This window comes from Gopherus evgoodei, chromosome 18, assembly GCF_007399415.2.
Source record: "Gopherus evgoodei ecotype Sinaloan lineage chromosome 18, rGopEvg1_v1.p, whole genome shotgun sequence".
NCBI classification, from domain to species: domain Eukaryota; kingdom Metazoa; phylum Chordata; order Testudines; family Testudinidae; genus Gopherus; species Gopherus evgoodei.
This window is the reverse complement of record NC_044339.1, coordinates 20,045,703-20,061,884: the sequence shown is the minus strand read 5'-3', so window position 1 is coordinate 20,061,884 and position 16,182 is coordinate 20,045,703. Positions and strand designations below refer to the sequence as shown.

Sequence of the window (16,182 nt, the reverse complement as noted above, 5' to 3'; positions counted from 1 at the left end):
TAGCTTTTGAACTAGCTGTACCAAACAAGGGATGGGAAAGTACCTCTGAATATAGCCAAGTTTCTCAGCTCTGCTGAATTCTCTTTTCTTCCACCTGACACCCTCTTTTCCACCGCTGATATAAGAAAATAATTTACACTGTCAATCATTCTGTCTACCTGTAATGAAAACTTGAAGACAGGCTGCCTTTCTGGAAGACCTGATTTAGTCAAACACAAGTTATTAGGCTAGAGATAGGGAGTAACTGGGTGAAATTCTCTGGCTGGTGTTACACAAGAAGTCAGACTAGGTGATTTTATGGTCCTGTCTGACTTAAGCTTTTTGTGCCTATGTTTATAGATTTTATCTGTTTGGTGGACTGGATCCATTGCTCTGTTAGCCCATAGTCAGGTCAAGACCACCTAGCTGACACGAGTAGGACTGGTGAAGTCAATGCAGCTGTTTCTGTGAGTGAGGTGAGTCCTAAATTTGGCTCCTACATCTATAATCCTCGTATTTGTTGGGAGAACCTTTGCTCATAAGTGCAACCTCACAATACGAGCATGAGAAGCGTTGGACAGGGATTTGTTTGGAGAGAAGAAAGCTAGAGAAAAATCTTCTCCTCTAAGTGACAGGTGTTCTGTTCTAAAAGCTCACTAAGTTGCCATATAGGGATGGTATTTGGCCCCTACTCACTTTATGATTTTTGCTCTGGTATGTATTATCATTGAGTAAATACCTTGTGACTGACTGTTGCCTCGGTCTTCAGCTCCCTGACCTGTGCATGCCTTCCCATCCTCTAGGAATTCCACAAATAAATCATCAGCTCCACACACCTAGCAATGCAAGGTAAGTTCTAATGTCTTTTGACAAAAGTTTGGTTGTGGATAACACTGCTAATTTAGGGCCAGTTTATTCTCCTTGCTATGCACGGCAGCTCTGTTTGCTGCAATGTAGTTGTCATATTCTGCATCTGAAAATCTTTAGATTTGCATTGCCTTGATGCTTCTCATGTGGAATTAGGAGAGGACACTGCAACACAGACCTGCAAATCAGAGAGGGGAATTACTATGTCATTGCCCAGATACAGTGATATGGTGACTGGCACTCTGAAAATACTCTCTGTAAATTGTTCACTATCAAGAGCTATTTAAGTTAAAGGACAATGCTGCCACAAGAACAAATGGACTACCTGGGCCATGAATAAATGCAGGCTGAAAATGAGAAGAAGTTTCTAAGCATCTTACGAGTGAGGTTCCAGAACAGCCTCCCAGTATAAGTAATGAGAGCAAACAACCTAACTACTGTAATTGTACACAGGAGCTTGATAAAATTTTGAAGTGGATTATCTGATGGGGTTCCTGTGATAGCATGGAACTGGAGTCAATGATCCAGGAAGTGGCTTCCAGTCCTATGTTCTGAAATACCCCAGATAGACAGACAGAGCAGGCCAGATGGATTTTGCATGTAGCCACTGAGTATGATAAAGAACTCAACTGCAGAGGCTGCAGGTGGTTTTTTATGATTATTATAATTATTATTTCCCTCCCAAAACTGTCTTTAGCTGTTGCTCTTTCAGAATTCCTTCTCCTAAATGAATTTCTTCCATAATTCAACACTTTACTGAGAGACTTTGCAGCTTGAAACTGCTTATTACCAGCAATTGCCTTGAAGTAGTAAAGAGCTTTTGCAATGTTAGCTATTCACCAGGAGTGCACGTTCCTTAATATGAACAACATACATAGAAAAAGGAGCCTTGCTTCTTAAGCCAAGTGCTCACGAGACACTTTGAGTGCCTCAGATGGGAATTATTATAGGCATTTACGTCAGATAAACATTCTAAACCTGCGTATGTATTCTCTCACAGCAGGTATAACTGTGCATTGTTCCATTAAATCCATTGGACTTTGGCCCATGTACACCAGCTGAGGATCCATCCCCCAGTCTCCATCAGTGTAAAGTCAATTTTCAAAGTGGAGGCAAGGGATGCAGCACAAAATCACATTGACATTAGTGGAGGAAATTAAATTGCACACGCAACTCCCTTGCTGGTGCTTTTGAGGTTTATTCCAGATAATTGTGCTAAGCCTATTAATGTTAGAGTGTCTGGTTTTACTCTTCTTAACGGGGGTTGTGTCATATCCTCTGATTCAAGGGTGCATTCAGTAACACAGTACAATGAGAATGGAGAAGCACTCCATTCCTAGATCAGACTTTTCTTTTCCAGATCAGAGCTTTTACCAGGAGGCTCAGCACTTAGAAGAGTCCCCTTGAACTGGCTGCTAAGTCTGGTGTCCTTAAGCAATGATAAAACTGCCTTTTGCCTTCCAGAGATAGGAAAAGAAATGACCTTTTGTGTTTATCACCTTTTTTGGAAGTCCTAGAGCTCACAGAGTTAGCAATCAAATGTCACCACATTTAACCCATGCATAGAACAACTTCCAGCAGAGGCAACTGCAGCGTAGACCCAAAGAGATCAGCTCGGAGGAACTCACCTCCAGTGCAACTTCTGCCTGGGGTCTCTGGCGTTGCAAGTCAAGTCTCATCTGCAATAACATGCTGGACATACAGAGAAGATGTGGTCAAGGGATGGGGCATCCCTTCTTGATTGCGTTGACTCCAACATCTGGCCACCAGCTGGCTAACACAGCACTACATATATCTTCTCCAAAGATGTTATTTAAGTGGAAGCAAGGCTGACAGAGAGTCTATTACATATCAGATCCGTTGATGTCTTCATGGGACTGTATGTTTTACTATACAACTAATGACATTTGAAAAGAATAGGACACATGGAGATCTTGGATCTAAGACCCATCAGCTCAGATGATGTACTAAAACTTTTAGTAAGAAATACCGCTCAATTTAGCACATGTGCAGCATCTAGTGAACAGAAGCACCTTCTGTTGCTTCAGTTCTGAGTCCTGATGCCTTTCCTGGATGAGTTAAGAATGATCCAAAACTATATAGACAATTTGTAACATCCAGCCAGAGAGCCACAGAAACCTCAGTAACAAGCTTAAATTATTTTAACATCATTAAATCACTCTGTACCCTGCCAAGCTTCCTCAAATATATTACTAAGGGTACAGAGAAAATGGACAGCCAGGTGCACTCCATGTTGCTCTCTCTCACAATTTTATCCTGTCTTCTGCTGTTAGATGTTTTTTTTTCTTAAAGCCTCATGATTGCAGAGAAAAGCTTGAAACCAAGACACAAACATGAGCAGGGGGTTGGACTAGATGATCTCCTGAGGTCCCTTCCAACCCTAATAATCTATATCCTGACATCTCAGTAACTAGTAGGCCCATCAGAGACACCCTCAATTTGTATTATTTTTTTAACTCATGATTTTAAAGCCAGTCACATTATTTGGGGAGCTTGACTTGTTATTTTTGAACCCTTGATGGACGCAATACTGGAGAGTTGGATGGCTCAGCGCATTGTTAAATCGAAAAGAATTTTTCAATTCTAGGTCCTGGTTTGCTGGCCTGATTCCAGCCCTGGCTAGTAGGCCCTAATCACTACATTACTAGATCATCTGATTATTTCCATGACTAGTTTTTTGAACAAGCAACTTTATTAAGAGCAAACACCTTAATTTAAAAGTATAGTGTCATTTATTCACCACTAGGTGGCAATCATATATTAATTGTATCTTAAAAACATATGAACATAAGAACGGCCATAATGGATCAGACCAAAGGTCCATCTAGCCCAGTGTCCTGTGCTCTGACAGTGGCCAATGCCAGGTGCCCCAGAGGGAATGAACAGAACAGGTGATCATCTTGTATAATCTCTGCATTCTGTATCAAGGAAACACAGTATTTTAGTTTAAATACAGTTAAGCACAAGTGGAGAGACTTGATGGAGAGACATACAGGCCATTATCTCAGTAAGTGCAGGAGAAAATAAATTAAGTTTTCAGGAAAACAAACAAACAAATAAGCCAAATTTGAATCAATTTTACACTACTTCATATTGATCGTCCACATTTCTTTGAGTGGTGTTTTGCCCAGAACTGAGTGTTTCACTGTCTTTTGTTGCTCCAAACAAAGCCTGACGCCCAGGAGTGAGGAAGACTGCCACCTAAATCAGCTAGCCGAATGACCTTGGCACCGAGTGAGTAATGGGTACCGTCTACTAATGCCTAAGCTCTGTGCTAGCTAACAGCTTGTGCTGCTGCCAGACTCCATCGTGGCTGGGTCAGAATTCAGTGCAGACGAGTGCAGGATGACAGCTTACATATGGCACTGAGACGGTTGTGTGGCATTTGCAGCTGCAAAAATTCCTCTACTGACATCCTTCTTGCTTGACATGAGAGGATAATGGGACACATAATTGCACAATCTGAGCACATATTGCATGATATGAGCAACTCCACCACCACTCCAGATAAAATGCTTTTTATGTTTGCTAAAGGCAAAGAGGCCAAATTAGGTATATTTGAAGCGTGTATAGTTACATGTGGGCGGTTAATACCTGCTCCTGGAAAAATCAGAAACTCCTTTTTCAAAATAGTATGTTGACTGATGCTTAAAATACCTCTGGCAATTACTTCTCTCTAGTATAATTACAATCATTAAGTGAGGATAATGGTTAGCGCTGATGTTTAGAAGAATAATGCATCAATATAGTAAAGCTTTATTTTCCACTCTATTCCTCCAGTTGTGTGAGCTAGGACTTGCTGTAATGCCTTTTATGGGAGCTAGTGTAGTCTAGTACTAGGGATACATGGTCAGGACTCCTGGGGGGGTCCATGCTTGGCTTTGCCACTAACTCCCTGCATGACCTTGAGTGAGTCACTTAATGACTCTGACTCTGTGCCTTGGTTCTCACCTGAACAATGGGGATAATTCTGGCCCCATTAGATTGTTTTGAGTTGTAATTAATTAATGCTTGTTAAGCACTTGGAGATCTTTGGATGAAAGGGGCAGCCGCATGAGTATTCCTGTCACTTACTGACCATGGATCCAAGAAATGCCAGCTCTTATTAATAGGTGGCAAATTTCTTGTCCTCATAACTGATCTATGATGGGTTTGAAAAGCACAGCCAGAGAAGCTGGTTCAAGGAAAGAATCTTACAATGGCCTATTAACATTGACAGTGAAAAGCAATCTCACTAGGCCTGCGCGCAGAATTGTGGTAAGTGTATACTTTGACTGGAAATGTTTATAGGTTGTGCTGTGAGCAGCGAGCTATGTGGATCTGGATTGACAATGGGGTGTAGAAGGAGGATGCATCACAAAAAGTGCAGATACCCAAGGGCTGAAGCCAGCGGAACTCATTCCTGCTGTCACCATAAGAGGAGAAGGTGTTAGGGAACTGCGCTGTGGTTAAACCCAAGGCCTGGTGGGGGAAGAGGGAGTTTCCATCAAGGGAACTGCCTTTGGTTTCTGGGCCTGGGCCACTTCTGGGTAAGCAATGGAGCCTTAGGCAGGCACACCTGGAAGGGAGGCTGGCGTTCGCATAAAGAGACTGCTCTCTGCCGTAATCCCTCTGAGTAGAGTCAATTCTTGGTACAGAGTTGGTCCCTGGGAGCCGGGCAATAGCACCTGGCTAAAGGGAATGCTTGTGTGTGACAGCTGATCACCTCTGTTCCAGGCCTTGTGCACACTAGGAATATACCCAGCCCCTGCATCCCTGATTTCTCTGACAACAGGTAACCAACTTCAGGGCCTGACATCCGCTACCACTCGGCAGATGGGTGACTGTACATGTGCGTACTCCTCCCCAGCGCTGCAGACTCTGCAGCTGGCACGTGGAAATGGGTCACCTGGGTGAAGGATGCCCTGGCCTGGGAGGAATAACTGCTCAGTGTGCCCTTGGGCCTCACGTCCCTTTCTTAGGGCAGACACGGCCTGCTGAGTTTTCTCCAAGGCAAACACTTTATTTCCTGATTCTATTCCAGCATCCATTGTAAGAGTCCCAAAAATCCCCTGCCCTGCACTGGACAATGGCAGGGCCTGAACGCTGGGTCCATGCCCTACCATTCCCTGCCACCCCCAGGGACGTGGCTGTGGCCTGGCTTTGCAGTTTGCAGGGGCCGATGAGCATTGCCTTCCTGCCTGCAGTGCCAGGAGACTAACACTTGCTTGTGCTTTATGGTTTGATTGCAGCAGGGGCCAGATCTTTCCCACCCCCTGCGCTTGCCTCCATCCTGGCCTGGTGGGGCACGTCCACAGGCTGTTTCACCAAACTCTCTCTCCTGGGCTAGCAGCACAGATGTTGTACAAACAGCTGGGAAGATCCCCTCCAGGCCAGTCACATGGAGATGCTGAAGCTGGGCCATTTATGCTGTAGTCATACTTCCTGGGCTCCCTTCTCCCCTCAGCTTATTGCTGAGGCCAAGTATCTCAGACTCCACGAGGGTCTTGCAGTGCAGCCCTGTCCTGTGTGGCAAGCGCAGCTCTCCCCGAGCACTGCACAGCGTACCCCACTCCCTCTGAAAACGAAGAGTGGCTGCTGTATTAATCTGTGTCTGTCTCTCCTGGCTCCCCCCATTCCCCTTCCTTCTGAACCACAAGGCACCAACTTGTCAAGACATAAGATGTTGCTTCGATGTGCTGCCCACCCGCACAGCTACGTACGCCAAGCGCTCTGCCAAGCGATGAGGCAGAACATATGGCCCATAGATATTAAAAACTGCAAGAGGAGGACTGACTGGCTCAGGGGGATTGGGAATGGGAGAAAAAGCCTTTTCCCTCTCTGGTTCTGTTTCCAACCTGGCCCACGTAGAGAACACTGGAACGTGGCTGCCCTGGGGTGCTGTGTGCGATGTGTCCAGGGTCCCTGGGGGCCAGCTGCTGTGGGGAGAGATGGATCAGCACAAGCCAGGCACTGCTTATCTCTAGTGCTGGTGGTCTGTGCCTGGAAGCCAAAGTCGGAGGAGTAATGAGGGCCGTGTGACTGTCTGTCCCGCAGAGACAGGGCTCTCCTGAGGAAGGATAGTCCCAGCGGTTTGGGCACTAGCCTAGCGCATGGGAAACCTGGGTTCAAGTTGCTGCTCCTCCACAGACTTCCTGTGTGACCTTGGGGGAGTCACTTAGGCCTTGTTGGCACAAACAGTGAGACTGTGGGAAGCCGGGATATGACGGTCTCTGCCCGCTAGCCGACTGCAGTCTCATGCCGGCGGGCATATTGGCAATGCTAGCTCAAAGCACCTCATTGAAAGGTCAATGGGCATCCACAGACCACGGCAGGCTAGTGTGGGTCGACAGCTTGCTGCAGTCTAATTGCTCGTATAGCTAAGCCCTGTGTCACCCCGTCTATACAGTGGGGATAACAGCACCACTCTGCCTCATAGGCAGGCTGTGAAGTATAGACCTTAAAGACTGAGAAGTGCGCAGGTCCTGCAGTAATGGGCGTCATAGAAGAACCTTAGATAGATCATGTACATTATTCAGGAATGTAGCAGAAAGGCACTGGTCGTCCAAGGGATTCTTGGACCAGTAACTGAGGCCTGTCTAGTTCTGTAGGAACTGTGGTGGCTTCAGGACTGTGATCTTTACTGGGACATAAATATAAAGCTGCTGATAATAAAATGGTGACACATCTGCTGCTTTTCTCTTGCAGAGTTATTGATTGCCTAAGTCCATTAGAGAAGCTGTATTCTGTATGAAACACATTCAAATATAGAAGAGCACAGAACACAATATTGCTCCAGCCATTCATCTCTAGCATCAAATTCCATAATATCTTATCTCCTGTATCGCAGAGCTCAGAATAATATTTTTCATTTGCTCTTACAGAAATGACACTCACAACAACTCAAGCTGCTAAATACGTTTCCTGGTATGATAAATAGCCAGGAATGGAATAAATTCCAGCACAGTATTTCATACTCTGAAATTTCACTTGCATATCACTGTACAGTGCTGCCCTGATTGAGATACACAGCGTCATGTTTAGGCTCATTCTGTTAGCCTGTACACATCATCATGGTGATGAAAGCGGTCCAAAAATGAGCATCTTGTTTTGCCCCTCACTTCTTCCCCATCTAACAGGGTGTTGACAAATCAGGATATGTAATATCCACAATATCCAGCTCCACTTTCCACGTGCCATTGGGTGTCATGTTTGGCACAGGAGAGGATAAACATTCATGTTGTTCCAACTTTTTTTTCTTTCTTCCTTTCTTTCCTTTGCTACCTCTGCATATCCAAATCACTCCAACATTTCCTTGATGGTAAGGAAAGACTCAGCTTTAATGTCTATGAAAATTAAAAAGCATCTCTTTTATATCAGTCTGCAGGGTAGAAGGTGTTCCCACCTCCACAGCCCTGCTGATCACTGGCTGAAAGTATCAGCAGGGACTGGCAGTGAGCCAGTAAAGGGTTCTCAAAACAAACAGAGCCAGATCCTCAGCTGATGTAAATCATTCCAGCTCCAGTGAAATCAGCCTAGCTCTGCTGACTGATTTCCACCAGCTGAGATCTGGCACCTAATTTATTAGACATGTAAAATTAAAGGAAAAAAGGCTTTCAGCATGCAGGGTGTCTGATGACATGGCATGGTGCACAGGACGGTTCGCTTTGCCAAGAGTTTGTGGTGCTGTGAACATAATGGGAACAATCATAGTGCAGAGCTGCAGTAAAACAAGGTAGTCTGTCTCCAACACATCTTTGCATCATTAATGAAGCAGGAATGCAACCGAATTAACATGACTGGAGCTTCTCAGAGTCCCAGCATGGATTCCTGCTTTGCTCTGTGAGGGCAGCTTGGCAGCAGCCACAGACCAACAGAGTGCAGCAATTATTGAAATATCATCTCTTCACTGCATCCATGCTGCTAAATCATGCTGCTGGTCTACTACAGCATTTATCACCGTGCTTTATGGTGAGCGAGTTTATAGATTGCAACACAGCAGGCAAATGGGTCACTTCTCAGAGGGATAGCCCCCCAGAGCAGGAAAAAAAACAGATGGAAGGAATTAGTGGGATCGCAGTGTTAAGTCAACAAATGCATCTGTATCATTGGCTGACATTAGCACAGCTCTTCTTGCAGTGAAGCATACAGGAGCTTTCTAGTTTGGTTACTCAGCCTATGTTGCCACAGGCTGCAGTGTGCAGAAGGCAGATAGCAAGCAAGGAAAGTTGAGAGGCAAAAAAGTTGATCAGTCAGAATAGCACTTGCAGGTGGCCTTTAAAATTAAAAAAAAAGAAGAAGAAGCTTTTATCCAGAAGTTACTAGGCCATTTGATTCACATCCCTTGGGCAAACTGACGCTTAGCTCCGAACAGCCACTACTGGTGCTGCAAGGAGCCATCCTTATCAGGACAGGCAAAGCCGTGCTGAGCTTTGAAAGTGGCCAGTATCATGGCACAGCTTGGGTAAAGAGTGAACCTGGGCAGATAATGAGGAACATTTTCATTGGGAACATGCTTGTGAAATCCAAATTGCAGTGTGATCTGCCATGCTCCAATGCGGTGCTGCTTTTCTTGTGCAAACAAGCTTCAGTGTCCGGGAGGATATTTTGTTGGAGTAGAAATGCATGAACACACATATTCCTGGGTTGATTAGTGGATTAGTACCAGAAGTGGCCCAGGCTCAGATACCTGCTATGTACTGGCTTTAACCCTCTTCCACCAAAGCACTAAAGCATGTTCTTATGTTCCTTTGATTTTAAAATTGAATTTTTGGGGGACCTTAGTGTTTCTTTGGTTCCACTGTGTGTGTGTGCTGGCCTGAGACAGCCATAGATATGTAAGATATTTGGCTGACATAAAAGCTCTTAGAGGCTCTAATTATTTAATTCTTCAGACACCAAAACTGGATGCAGCAGTTCTCATTTATCTTTCATGTGAGCAATAAGCAATGCCTTCCTGGGGAAAAAAATTAAACAGCTGACGAAAAGGAGGGTCTAGGATGATGTTCAGTAACAATCTTCAGAACAACTGATCCAAACATTTGATTTGAACCAAAGAAATTGACTTGCTACTGTGCATCCTGACAACAATAAAGCTAGGACTCACACGGTGCATCCATTTGTTTTCAAAATAGATTAGGGATGCTGTTTGACTGTCTTTAGAATTGCCTTCCAGGATGACGAACAGGAGAGAGCACAATCAGGATGCAACATACCTTCTACACATGGATGTGTTTAGGAAATATGCTCTCTGCACATACGCAGTTCTGCTTTCTGGCTAGGCTCCACTCTCCAGACATGCTGGGTTTCCATGTAGGACACTTTGTCCTCTCAAAGCACACTGGCTTTGTGCAGCTCTTTTCTAATCCCACAGAGGTAGCCGTGTTTGCAGACCTTCCAGCTAAAAAGGGAATTTTGTTCCTCATCTAGACATAATGAAGAACCAAGAAGACATGGAGCTCAGAGGATTCTCTCAGCATCTTGGCAATGGGACAGGATCAGGAGAAACCCAGAGTGGGTTACTGAACCATCCCTAGCACCACCTCGGATGCTCATACTCTGATTTGGCATCTGGATGCTCAAATGATCAGTGTCTCCTCAGGTGTCACCCAAATGAGGTCTGCAGTGATATCATAGGAGGCAGGAACATGATGGAGCAGGGGTGTCTTGCTGTGACCCTTGGTGTGCTGTGGTTTTAATGATCTGGGCAAACAAAGATTGCATGAGCCAGTCAGAGTGCAGCTGCAAAACAGTCAAAATAGGTTCAGTCTAAAGGCAAGAAACGAAAAACACAAATCTCAGTTATTATTATCCATTTCATCCTCAATTTGCGTATAATAAATATCACTTTAACAGTAAAATATACATCAACTTGCAATAAATATCCACTTTTTATGTATAATGTGTATCTAGGTTAAGCAGTTATAGAATAGATACTTATCTTATTGCATAGTTGTTTATTTAAAACATCTTTAATGATGTTCAATTAACTTGATAACCGTCCTATGACATTTTAAGTGACTTCCCTGTTTCAGGCCCTTTAACTCCTCCCAAAAGGACTCCAGGGAGCGATGGAGTCCCATGTTATACAAGGGGAAGAAGACCTGATGGATTGCATGGGCTCATCCATAACAGTGGGAGATTTGTCTGCACAGCACATGTGCTGAAAAACAACCCTGTGAAACGCATGAAAATACTGGTCAATGTGCTTGGATTGCAATGCTGCTTTTAGTCCTGGCCCACCAGTGGCTGGGCAGCTATGCTGTTTGCTGTGATTTACTTAATTCAGTGTCATGCTGACAGGAGACATCTGAGACACTACAAGTGCCTTGCTCAAGCATGAAGATCTCGTGACACCACATGTAACGAAATAGCACATTATGAGGTGCTTTAATTTCAGATTCAGAGGGTAGCAATTCTACAGGCCGAGAGCAGAGATGTGTCCTTGACTCAAGCAGCAGCACTCAACTTTTGTACGCAAGATCCCTGAGTTCAAATGTTATCACTTAGCTTTTACTTTGTAACTGGTCTATCTCTGCCACTAAATGAGCTAGTTTAATTCTGCAACATGCTTCGTTAATGTGCGGCCAAGGGAGCACACGCAGTTTCTCCATGGTAATTGCAAAGGGACTTATAAGGAGTAGAACAGCTTTCGACTCCCTAGTTATGCTGTCCTCTTGCAGCTTCATGGAGATAATAGGGACCAGGACTTGGAATTTGCTGGGAAAGGCTGTGCATGGTCAAAACATCTATTTACTGAACTATCTGTGTTGAACACTGTGTGTGTGTTTTTCTGCAAACATTATTGACCCCAAAGTTATTTGAACCCAAAGTTCTTAGTAGAAGGGTCAGCCTGCCCTCCCGCCCCCATGCATTTAATGGGACTGCTCCTTACATCGTCCTCCTTAATGTCTCCTTTAGCTTGTCCATGCCCCTCTGCACTCAGGGTGCTGTGGGCACTTCCCTATGCTGCTGCCCAGGTGCTCGGATGGTTAAGTTCCCACAGCTGGGCTTGTCCTGTTGAATTATTTCCATGTGTCTTACATAGAGCCATAACTGGCCCCACTGTGTGTCAGGGAAGGCAGGGTACAAGAGAGTATTTTGTGGGGACAGTCCCGGATTATCCAGGTGGAGAAAGGCTAAACGCCTTGATAGATCTTGTCTGCCTCTAACTGTAGCAATTTGAGAACTCTCCCTTTCAGGAAAGGTCAGCACCTTCCAGCCTTTGTGACGTCTGACATGACTATAAGAATTGGACTGTTTCCCTAAGGTCCACTGCAAAAAGACCATCTTCAGCTCTTGCTTGTTAGTAAATGAGTTTATTTTAATTGTGTCCAGGCTTTTTTGTTGCCTTTTGTTTTAATTCGTTAGAATGACCAAAATGGTCCTATTGTTTCTACTTGTTGACGACAGTGATGAGCCTCATTCATCAATCTGTCTGAAGTTATTATGCCTTTTGGGGATTAATGAGGCTCTTTTCCCCCCTTTTGAATAGGAGGTTATTTCTCGGTCATTCATCTGAGGAATGCACAACTCTGAAAGAAAGTAAAAACTGCTAGGAAAACAAGAAAAGACAATTTGTAAGGTATTGTGTAAAGTACAGATATTCAGCGTGAGCAGAAAGAAACCATTCATGAGGGGAGCTGCATAAATTACTGCAGTTCTCAGGCTGCTGCAGGATGCAGCACACGGCTGTAATTGATGAGACTATTAATAATCCTGCTACAGAATGAAATTGCAGCCTTACCTTTGCCAAGTCTGACACTGCCCATTCCACACTTTGGGTTGCTTCCGAGAGAAAGACAGTCACAAAGAAAAAGGATGCGTCACATGGGCTTATGCCTTTAGCTTTTCAAATGCAGGCACAAAATGTGTGTATGCAGCTTGCTGTGTTCACTAGTCTCATGTTTTTGCTTGCTGATGGTAGTCATGTGTGCAAGCAAGTTTTGACACATAAATATTTGTGCCTGTGATGTTGGTGAGCAGCTATCCAATCAGCATACAGAAGAGCCCCTGTATACATGCAAATATGGGGTGTGCACTTACTATACATGCAAGTCAATAAAGCTAGTCAAAACACTTACTTTTTTTCCTCCATGTAAAATTTTGAAATAAATGATTTTATTCTAAATTTTAACTTTTTTGCAGGAAAATTTTTAAATGAAACTAAATGGAATGTTTGTTTCATTTTGTTTCAAATTGAAATTCTCTCGCTCTCTTTTTTTGTTTCCTTAAAATAACAAATATTTTAAATTTAATTTTTTTGTTTCCTCCCCTTTTTCACCATTGGCGGCAATAGAAAAACTTTGTTTCTAGGGTTTGTTTTTTTCTCCCTTCCATTTTCCTCTAATTTTCTTCAACTCCTTTTGAAATTGCCAACATTTTTCAGTTTGTGAAAACCAAAATGAAACAAAAAATTCAGTTGGACATGAAACAGAATGAAAACTAATTCTTTTACTTCATTTCCCACTGAAATCTAGGAAAAATATTCAAAAATGACAACTTCCTATGGAATTTTTCTTTAATGAAACCACATTTTTTTGGCAGGAAAACTTTTTGACTGTGAATTCTCAGCCAGTCTGTCAGTCAGTCTCTTGTGGCAATCCGGGCCCACAGCACTACCCCATAGTGGAGAAGGGATGACCCGTGAGAGGATGAACTGCCTTTTTCTTCTTTTCTTTCTTTTTTGCTTCTGGTGAGAATGAGATCTACACTGTAAATACAGAATGAAATGGGCGAAAGGGGATGGATCACCTGATTATTCCCTGTTCTGTTCATTCCCTCTGGGGCACTTGGCATTGGCCACTGTCGGCAGACAGGATACTGGGCTAGATGGACCCTTGGTCTGACCCAATATGGCCGTTCTTGTGTTCTTATAAAATGAATGTGGAGCTTCAAGTCTGAGCTTCTTCCCCTCGCTTGCTCTCTGCTCTTGTCTCTGACTACATTGCCCCAACCCCTCTGCTCTGCCAGTGGTGCCAGCTTCCTCCACCCATCTGCATCTCATAAACACGTAGAGCCTTCGCCCATGCTGTCCCTTACAGAAGGGAGGCCCACTCTTAATAAGGCCTCCTCCACATCCTTCCGTAAGTCTCCTCTCAGCCCAGGTGCCCAAATGAAGCTGGCTTGAGGGGCAGAAGGGATCAGTTGGCATTTTCACAGCGCAGGGAGTGTGGTAACTTGATGTAGGCCAGCAGCAAAATAGTATCCGCTAGGAACCAGGAGAGGCCTGTATTCTCAAAGGGACAACTCCTTCCCTAGGATATGCCTCAGGTGGCACCGCTACACGGGCTTGTGGCCCATCCCCGAGCTCCTCCTTAGCCTGCGAGCTCTTCAAAGCAGTGGCCATGCCTCTCTGTGTCACTGCCGAGAGCCATCAGGAACAGGCCCTGATCCTGACCTGCCCCTTTGCACTCCCCATTTGAAGGGCCAGATTCTGTCTCCCTTACTGATGCCAACGGGGGCATGGATCAGTGTTCACATCACACTCCCCGTCAGTATCCTGGGCCAGGGAAGCTAATGATCCAACCAGTGGACCAAATTCGGTGATGAATCCTAGTCATGTGACACTTGAGGCACATTGCGCATACACTAAGAAGACGACTGATGCAGAGGGTACGGTCCTATCCTGACCAGTGGCCCTGGAATCCATGCAGAGGAAGGTACTAGTGCATACCAGCCAGGCTGGGAGCATTTTCTGTGGGAAGTTGCTGACGCCTCAGACTGTGGAGAGAGCCGCGAATCAACGCTGAGCCAAGTGTGCATCGCCACCCACACAGACACTTGTGTACGTCTGCGTGACAGTGTGTTCCAGAGAGGCAGATTGTGCCATCCATCAGCCTCTCAAAGTCAGCCAGCCATGCCTCTTACAGACATGGATCTTAGCTGTCCTGGGTGCAAGGGCGAGTTTTATCAGAGAAGTGCCAGATGCATAGGTTGGCAGGCTTAAGGCCTGTCCTGATCCACATGAAGGAGGCATCCTGGGGAAAGGCTGGTCAAATTCCAGTCACAGCACCCTGCCCATATGCCTCATGTCCACTCGTGGCGGCCAGAGAGAAGTTCAGTGTCCTTTTGAGCCCTGGGGCTATTACCACCCGGTGGTGATGTGATAACGTGCCTAGCAGGAATGGGACTGAGCTGGATGCACATAGTTAACAACCTTAGTCTATTATTAAATAATACTAGACAAGATATCACAGGAGCTGGCTGCAGATGGCAAACAGCAACCCACTGGAGAACTGTACCCTGGAGCACATTTCTCAAAGCTTGGCGGTCTGAGGATGCCGGGTGATGTCCAGACAATCTCTAGTTTAGAGTTAAAAAAACAAGTGAATAGGAATTTTGTGCCTCAGCTTGTTGGCAGCACTCTAGGCTGGGTCCTGTTGCTGAAAAAATAAAATTGTGCAGCATAAGCTCCCAGAAACATACTGTAGCTGAGATCCGGGCGCATACAGAGAACTCAGAACGCCTTCTGCTAGGAAGATGCTCCAGCCCCTTGATATTTAGCCAGAGAGAACTTCCAGCTGCTCACAGCCATTGGCGAAACTGCAGAGACTGGGACAGGTGTTTTCTTCCATTCAAATTACAAATATTGCATCTGGGAGCAAAACACCACAGATTCAGGGGCTCTTTTCTGGGCAATCCAGAATCCAAGGATTTAACAGTGGGCTCTGGGCCTGTCTAAACTGTGATTTCAGTAGGTGCACGGAGTGCTCGCTAGGCTTTTCCCCTGGATCTTTTGTTAATCCCCCCACCCCCTGGCAAAATGACTGATAATATTTTGAAACACAGAAGAGCATTAAGGGATGCAAAGCACATTGAGAATAATGGGGAAAAATGGTTTGCTACTTTTCTCATATATTAACTTTTGATTGTGGGAATAAAATTACCACCACGAGTACAATAAGGCAAACAACAGCAGCTCCTTCATCACTCATTTCTGTAGGCTCTCAAATTATTTGCAACATCTCTGAAGAGAGTTTTTTTGTGAATATTTAAAGAATTGTGATCATAGGAACCTAAAGTCAAAACTGTTTTTCTCATCTTGTTTTTTTAATAGCAACATCAGAGTACTAAATATACACAGGGAAATTGTTATAGGGTCGCATATACAGTGCTTTCCAAGTACATAGCTTTGAAATACAGAAACAAATTAAAAAACACTCTTGGATAAAATAGTTCACCTGTATGGAATCACAGCCATTCAACTCCGTCTGAAAACCCATTGTCTTTGATTATTAGTAATATGGCCATGATATGCCTAGAAAAGGATAGTACAACATTAAACTGACACAACGGTTTAAACCCGTTAAGACTGATACACTACGTACATGTATG

General features: G+C 44.5%; 1 protein-coding gene across 1 annotated transcript in view; it reads right to left on the bottom strand.

Annotated features, from left to right (window-relative positions):
• Positions 1–10,470: 10,470 nt before the first annotated feature.
• Positions 10,471–16,182, bottom strand: part of AJAP1 (adherens junctions associated protein 1) — a 122,015-nt gene continuing 116,303 nt past the window's right edge. The window contains exon 6 of the mRNA XM_030537762.1: positions 10,471–10,548. The gene's annotated coding sequence lies outside the window, so the exon portion shown is untranslated. The remainder of the gene's footprint in view (positions 10,549–16,182) is intronic.